This window comes from Bidens hawaiensis, unplaced genomic scaffold (assembly GCF_021521415.1).
Source record: "Bidens hawaiensis isolate Kalapana, Puna unplaced genomic scaffold, B.hawaiensis_p1.1 tig00025860_1, whole genome shotgun sequence".
NCBI classification, from domain to species: Eukaryota; Viridiplantae; Streptophyta; class Magnoliopsida; order Asterales; family Asteraceae; genus Bidens; species Bidens hawaiensis.
Genome location: NW_027494156.1, coordinates 253,813 through 261,708, shown reverse-complemented (window position 1 = coordinate 261,708; position 7,896 = coordinate 253,813). Strand labels below are relative to the sequence as shown.

At 35.4% G+C, this 7,896-nt stretch overlaps 1 pseudogene across 1 annotated transcript; it reads left to right on the top strand.

The window, feature by feature from the left end:
* The first annotated feature begins 1,448 nt into the window (after positions 1 to 1,448).
* On the top strand, positions 1,449 to 4,816 carry LOC143572476 (E3 ubiquitin-protein ligase SPL2-like; annotated as a pseudogene). The gene is made up of 7 exons (XR_013142264.1): positions 1,449 to 1,477; positions 1,562 to 1,640; positions 1,685 to 1,786; positions 2,907 to 3,077; positions 3,159 to 3,280; positions 4,153 to 4,271; positions 4,366 to 4,816. The product of XR_013142264.1 is annotated as an E3 ubiquitin-protein ligase SPL2-like (transcript).
* Positions 4,817 to 7,896: the final 3,080 nt, after the last annotated feature.

Sequence of the window (7,896 nt, the reverse complement as noted above, 5' to 3'; positions counted from 1 at the left end):
AGATCCAATATAGGTACGCGATTCCTTTTTTCACTAAATCGATCCATGAAATCACATCCCAAAATCTCGGAATCATCAATACATACCAAATTAATCATCGATTCACCGAAAAAAACAGTTTTGGATCGTTAATTGATCAACTTTTTACCTTTTTTCACGAAACCCATTTTTTGAGCGTTTTATGAGCGTTTTAGGTTTCCGGCTGAGCGTTTTAGTATTTTTGCCTTGTTTTTTGTCTTTGAGCGTCTCGCGTACCTATCGTACGTTAAGGCATTATTGTACAGTATCTCGACCCTATATATATATGGCTTGTTTTGATATTTTATCAGTTTGTGTTCGTTTTAGAATTTGTTAATATGTTGATTTATTAGAGGTGTAGTGAATTGTGATTGAATTAGGTTATCTGAACTTGGTTTGTTATGACTGTCGGCAGAAAGTTTGTTTATGTTTGTTTATTTAATTTAATAATAAACGAACCAACATGAATACATGCTTCGTTTGTTCAATTATGTTTGTGAACGTTTGTTTATGTTCATTTATATATCTTCATTAGCATGAAGTTTTTTCAGAATTTGGTTATTTTTTTGTTGATCAATTAGAGGTGTTGTGAATTGTGATTGAATTAGGTTATCTGAACTTAGTTTGTTATGACTGTCGGCAGAAAGTTTGTTTATGTTTGTTTATTTAATTTAATAAACGAACCAACATGAATACATGCTTCGTTTGTTCAATTATGTTTGTGAACGTTTGTTTATGTTCGTTTATATATCTTCATTAACATAATTTTTTTTCAGAATTTGTTTATTTGTTGAGCAATTATAGGTGTTGTGAATTGCGATTGAATTAGGTCATGTGAACTTAGTTTGTTGTGCAGAATAAGGCTTGTAAACGAATTAAACGTTTGTTTATTCAAAATTAGAATGATTTTTAACATGAATTTTATTCAAAATGTGTTTTTATGTTGATTCAGTAGAGGTGTTGTGATTGAATTAGGTTAACTGTATTTAGTTTGTTATGCAAAGTTAGGCCTGTAGACGAACTGGACGTTCACTGTACTGTTTGTGAACCGCTTGGTGAGAAGTTCGTTTATTTAATAAACGAACAAAAATGGACATAAATTTTTGTTTTTTTAATTAAATGAACGAACGTGAACACATGCTTTATGTGTTCAGTTATGTTCGTGAACGTTATTTTATGTTTGTTTTATCTTTGTTTATGTTCTTTCAGAATTTGTTTATATGTTGATTTATTAGAGGTGTTGTGATTGAATTGTTTGTGTTGGTTCACGTTTGTTACTTTGTTCATATACGTGTGTTTATGTCCGTGAACTGTTTGTTTAGATTTATAACGAACAAACATAAACTAACACGAGCATGTTCATGTTTCAAATGAACGGACATAATATTTGTTCGATTAACTTCGTGTCCGTTTAAAGTTTTAGAACGAACATGAACATGCCTTTGTTCGTGTTCACACGGTTTGTGTACATGCCTATGCAAAATTGCTCAACTAATAGATAGAATGATGTGGACTCTGGCTACTGTGATTAACTTATATCTAGAATTGATGTGATGTATTCTGTATATATAAATGGCGGGAATAACTTGACTGGCTTTTTGGCTGATGTATCAAATGTTTCTGTATCTTTGATTTTGAGTTTGAAGGGTGAATTATCTTGTTGCAGTGCATATACAACGAATGGAGAGGTTTTTTTGGATGGACTTCGGATGTTCGTTCCTTGTTTTCAAGACACTGGAAAGAGCAAGAAACTTCATCACTAAGAACGGTAACTTTAACAATCTTGTTACTTTGAGTTATGAGGACTTGTCAATGTTAATACAACTCATATATGGTTTCGAAGTCACTTGATCCTAACTTAGGTGCTTAGCAGAAAACACATAAATGAATGGTACTTATATGTGTGGACGGTTAACAGTAGCATGCATATTTCATTTTACATTTGATATGAATGCGCTGGTTTCTCGTTCAGCTTGATAAACTGTAATAGATAATTTTAGGGCACACTCATTTGTCTTGAGATCTAGCTCATAATGTGGCTACTTTAGCTTTTGCTCTCTCCAACCATCATAATTCTTGTTTATTTGGTTTGATATTTTAGTTCAGATATTAGGATGGTCAAGTACACTGCCTGTGTTTCTAGGCTTCTAGCCTTCAGTTCAAGTATCTTATTTACTAATGTAACACGTCTATAAGGTTCTAAATAATGTATGGTGTGTTATGTACTTCACTAGATGTCTTTTCAATTGAGAAACTATTATTCACTCTCTTTTTATTGCATCCGTTAATCTCACAAGATATTAATATTTATTGATTGTCATCTTCATCTGCAAGTGATGCCATCAAAGCTACATTGTAATTGGATATTTTAAAATCTGCTCTGCATCCATGCTATTACTATATTGTAGATCAGAAATAACTTCTTTTAATCTATGAATGCCATTAATCTCACTAGTTTCTTTTTTGAGAGGCATACACTTGGATCACATTTTTCAATATTGTTATCAATTAACAATAGATGATTTTTTCACATCAACATTCTAAACAATATTAATGAATAACGTCCAATGTATTAATCTTTTCAGGATCAGTATGCTGCTTAGACATGATACAGAGTTTTTGTGTGGTGCTTAATTACTTGTTGGTTATAGTTTCTATTATCTATTAAGACATAAATGTACAACAATTACTAATTTACTATTATAGTTTTATCTTTCACTTTATCTATTTATCATATTATTAAAAAGTGACCCACTTTACTTCTGTTTTCACCAATCACTACTGCCTCTATCTTTTATATTATTGCAACAACTTATGAACTTCATAATCTTCTTACATCAGAAATCAGAGTTTGATGTGATATTCATATGTATTTTTTTTCTTGGCAGGTTCCTTTTATCCTTGTTGATGGGGGAATGTGGCCACAATCTGATTTTCTGGTTGTGAACTTGGAAGGCTCGAGGCATCCTTTACCTCTTACAACTGTGTACCATAATTTGCAGCCCATTAGTGCTTCTCCTTACACCTTCCTTCAGGCATTTTTTGGTCATGAGTATCCGGTAAGTCCACACATTAATCTTGTTACACTACATTTCTTATTTGATTTTGGTTTTATTAAATCTTTCTTGGTGGTGTTGAAGGTTGGGCTTCTTGACGAAGAGAAAATTCTACCGGTCGGGAAGGAAATCACTGCAGTTGGCCTAGTCAGCATGAAAAATGGAACTCCTGAAGTCACAGCATGCAATGATCTACCTCTTTTCTTGTAAGGATATATCAACTGTATATCAATTGCTAATGATATTGATTTCTGATGTATATATTTTCACACAACAAGAAAGAATCAGGTTTTGGGTTGTCAACTTGTCATATCTAACCTGTTTAGTAAACGGGTTGTGTTCGGGTTGGCTTGCTTAATTAAATGCGCTGTGTTCATGTTGACCTGTTTAACTCATTTTTAATCAAAAAGATCAACTTGGGGGTGTGCATGAAACCAATTTAAAATCGAACCCAAACATAAAGCGGCGGTTTGATTTTTATAATTTCGTAAAAAGCGAATTTTCGGTTCTGTTTTGCATATAATTAAAACCGAAAGATTCCAACTGAATTAATGGAATTTTCATTAATTATTGTGAATTTTAAGTAATTTGTATTAATATATAAGTAGTGTAACCCAAATATTTTAACCCAAATCTTTAATATTTAATTAATCAGTAGTTAACAAAAAGTTTTAGCCTAATGCACTATTTATAGCCAATTCTTTTTCGGCCCAAAAATTTCTATCTCAAATGGTAAAACTAAAAAAACTGAAACCGAAACCGAATTGTATATTAAAACTCAAACCGAATTTTCGGGTTTTCATTCAATTTGAGCCTAAAATCGACCTAAAGTGACCCGTGCACACCCCTAGGTCAACCCCTTAACCCATTTATTAAAAACTCATCAACTCTTTTACAACCCGCCAACCTATCAACCAGATTGACTTGGTTAGATAAATGAGTTAAACGGCTCATGTTAGGGTTAATGATTTTGACACGAATCAATATATGGGCATTGTTTAGGTTCAACCTGCTAAACCTGACACAGTTGACACTTCTTTGTATCTAATTGACTAACCAACCTACTGTTTTTTGCAAGAACAAATATGAGCAAAGCTAAAATGGTAATGGAGCTCACCTTTAGGACAAAAGTTTTATTTTGGAGCGGAATTGTTGTGGTTCATTAGCAACCGGGATCCTTGGCTACGCTGTCGTAAGGTACTGTAGCAATATACTCCAAAAATAGGTTTAATGTCTATAATAATTATGTTAAATTGGCAGCTTTTAATCAACAGTTATGTCTCGTTATCAGGAACTGGAACAAATTGAAAGAATGGAGACAACGAAGGCAGATTCAGCAGCAAAATGATGCTGAGGAGACCAATGAGACGGAAGCTGACCTGCCAGCAGAAGAGGACGGGGGCGCTGATGTTCCAGAAGGGCAGCTGTGTGTGATCTGCTTGATGAGACGGAGACGGTCTGCATTTGTACCATGTGGGCATTTAGTCTGTTGCCCACGATGAGCGCTGTCTGTTGAGCGGGATTTGACTCCTAAATGCCCGGTTTGCAGACAGACGATTCGCAGTTCGGTCAGGATATATGAATCTTGAGGTGTAGGTTTTAGTTTGGGATTTTTGAGGTTGTTGAAAGTATAGTCGAATGAGAATGAAACCGGAATGTATATAATATGTGTATTGGTGACGGGTTTGTACTTTGGAGACGTTAAAGTATCATGGATTATTTAATGTTTGATTAGTACATTAAGTTGATAGCTAATTGTCACTTTTCCTCTTTGTATGTGTCAAGCTAGAGGTGGACAACAAAACCGGTTCCTGGGTGGAACCGAACCGGAACCGAACCGGTTCCTACCCGTTTTTCGTCGGAACCGGTTCGGTTCCGTTTCAACCCGACGATCCGGGACCGGTTTGACATGTTTGGAGGTGGACCGGGTAGGAACCGGAACTGAACCGGAACCGGTTCTGGAATCGGTTCGACCGGAACCGGTTCGGAACCGGTTATAGCCGTTGGGAAACGGTTTTATGGCCGTTTTTTGACCGTTGGGGTCAAAAATGGCCGTTTTTTTGGCTCCCCAAACACCCCACTACTAGTATAAATAGGTATTTGGTGTAATGGGTTCATCACAACACTCAAAACGCAAACGCGAACGCAAAAAAATACAAAAAAACGCTATTACAACGTTCTGAGTTCTCTAATCTCTTGTTTTCTCTTCTTCTATATTCATATTTGTTGTTATGGCTGCCTCACAATCATCGGTTGGTCAAGGTTCCAACGCCGGACCAAGTTTCGTTCGTATTGCACCTCATAATCGTAATCAAGAGATTTGGTGCAATTTGGATTTGGTTGAATTGAGTGACCATTCATTGAAGGCTCGGTGCAAGTTTTGTGGGATTTATTTAAACCCACTTTCGAATTCAAATTTGAAGAAACACATCGAAAGACCGTATTGCAGGGCGTTGAAACAGAACGTCGAGTCGCAACAAACGCAAATGGATAGTGAAGGCGGAATATTTACATATCAAATTGATCGAGTTCAAGATCGTATGGCGAAGTTTGTGATTCAAGAAGCTTTGCCGTTTAGCCACTTCGACAACCCTCGCTTAACCGCCATGATTCGAGATACGCTTCAACCACAATACACTCACGTAAGTCGTCATACTCTTAAACGTTATTGTTTAAAATTGTGGAAGAAGGCCAAAAAGGTACTAATTGCATATTTTGAAAATATAAATACGGGAATAAACTTAACTACTGATGTTTGGTCGGCTCCACATGGTTTACCCGAATCTTATCTTTGTGTCACCGCTCATTGGGTAGACCCGTCATCGTGGGAAATGATGAAACGCACCATTGCTTTCGAACTCTTTGAGTATCCACATACGGGAGATAATTTGTTTGAAATTTTAGATTATGTTATAAAAACTTATAAACTAGAAAATAAAATATTTTCAATTGCATTTGATAACGCGTCGAATAATACATCGGCGGTTGATAAATTAAAATTAAAATATACGCCGATTTGCAATGGTGTATTTTTTCACTCAATGTGTGTTGCACATATCATTAATTTAATCGTGCAAGACGGACTTGCTTCGGATGAGGTTACATCGGTTATAAACGATTTTAGAGTAATGCTACATGAAGTTTTTAAGAAAAGTAAAAAAAGACAAATGGATTATAGAAAATTTTGTAAAGATACGGGAAGAAAAGCTTTGGGAGCTAATTGGGATGTACCTCATCGATGGAATTCCACTTGCATAATGTTTCAAAGTGCTTTGAAACAAAGAGACACTTTACAAATGTTTCATTCTAGTCTTGCCGAGAATGATTTGGCAATCCCTTTTTCAAATGAGAAATGGGAAATTATCAATGACTTATCGACTTTTCTTGAAGTTTTTAAAACATCAACTACGAAACTATCGGGAACGTATTATCCGACAAGTCCCTTGGTTCTTTTGGAGTTATTTTTAATCGTTAACAATCTTAAAGAATTTGAAAATAAAAGTCCAATGTTTTCAAACATCATATTACCAATGAAGTTTAAATTAAAAAAATACTTTCTTGAATTGCCACCGATTTTTACTTGCGCCGCCGCTTTAAACCCAATGTTAAATGTTACGGGGGTTGAATGTGTGATAGACGAAATTTTTTCAGCCTTAGATATGCATGAAGTTGACCCAAACTTTTCAACAGAGGCACAAAATGATTTTAACTTGAATTTTAAATTTATGTATGACTTTTATATAAATAAATATGGGTCAAACATACACATGCCTACGCCGGGGGGGGGGGGGGGTCTTCATCAAGTTCAAGTGCTCCTAGAGTACGAGACCCCATGATTAGCCTTATGAACACCGTTCGCAACGTAACGGCTAAAAAACAAAGGGGTAACACCCCTTCAAGCGAACTAGGAAGGTATAGTGCATATGATTTCTCTACCGGTTTATCCGAAGAGGAATATGGCACTTTTGATGTTTTGGCTTGGTGGAAGGTAAAGGAAACCGAGTTTCCGATTCTTGCCACCATGGCCCGTGATTTACTAACCGCCCAAGCTTCTACGGTAGCTTCGGAATCTGCTTTTTCTCTTAGTGGCAGGGTAATATCGGTGAGAAGAAAAAGACTGAATTCGGAGTCGGTGGAGATGTGCATTTGCTTGAAGGATCACTTGGACTCAATCAATCGTGTTCAACACGTAACCACTCTGGAAGACGAAACACCACTTGATGTTCGAGTGCACGACGAACAAGAAGGCGTTTCTACAAGTAATTCTGATGAATAAGTCGTCACTCAATAATTACGACGAACAAGAAGGCTTTTCTAGAAATAATATGTCACAACTTTATATTTATAAGTTTAATGGTTTGTTAGTTTTTTTTTTGAATATTTTAAAACATGTAACCTTTTTTTTTTGAACTTCTTAAAGTAAATAAAATGAATTTTATGTTAATTGTTTTTTTTATTTAACATGTTATACAAATACGAATCGTATAACACCGCTCTTGATTATAATTCAGCATTTGACTTGCGTAAGCCAAAAGACTATAATACATAGCAAACTCAACAAATGTAACACGATACAGATTTAAGTTCACCATTACACGATACACGATACAGACTAATCAATTCAAACACGCTGACACTCATAGCATTAAGTTCAATATGTTGTTTACCATTGCTCTGTGGGTGAACAACAAAAGTAGCATGAGCCTCTTCAGAAATCAGAAGAACACAAATCATCACCTACACAAGCAGCGGAAACGAAAAACGAAAAAAAAAATAATATTTTACACTGTAACCGGTTGGAACCGGTTACAGTGTAAGAACC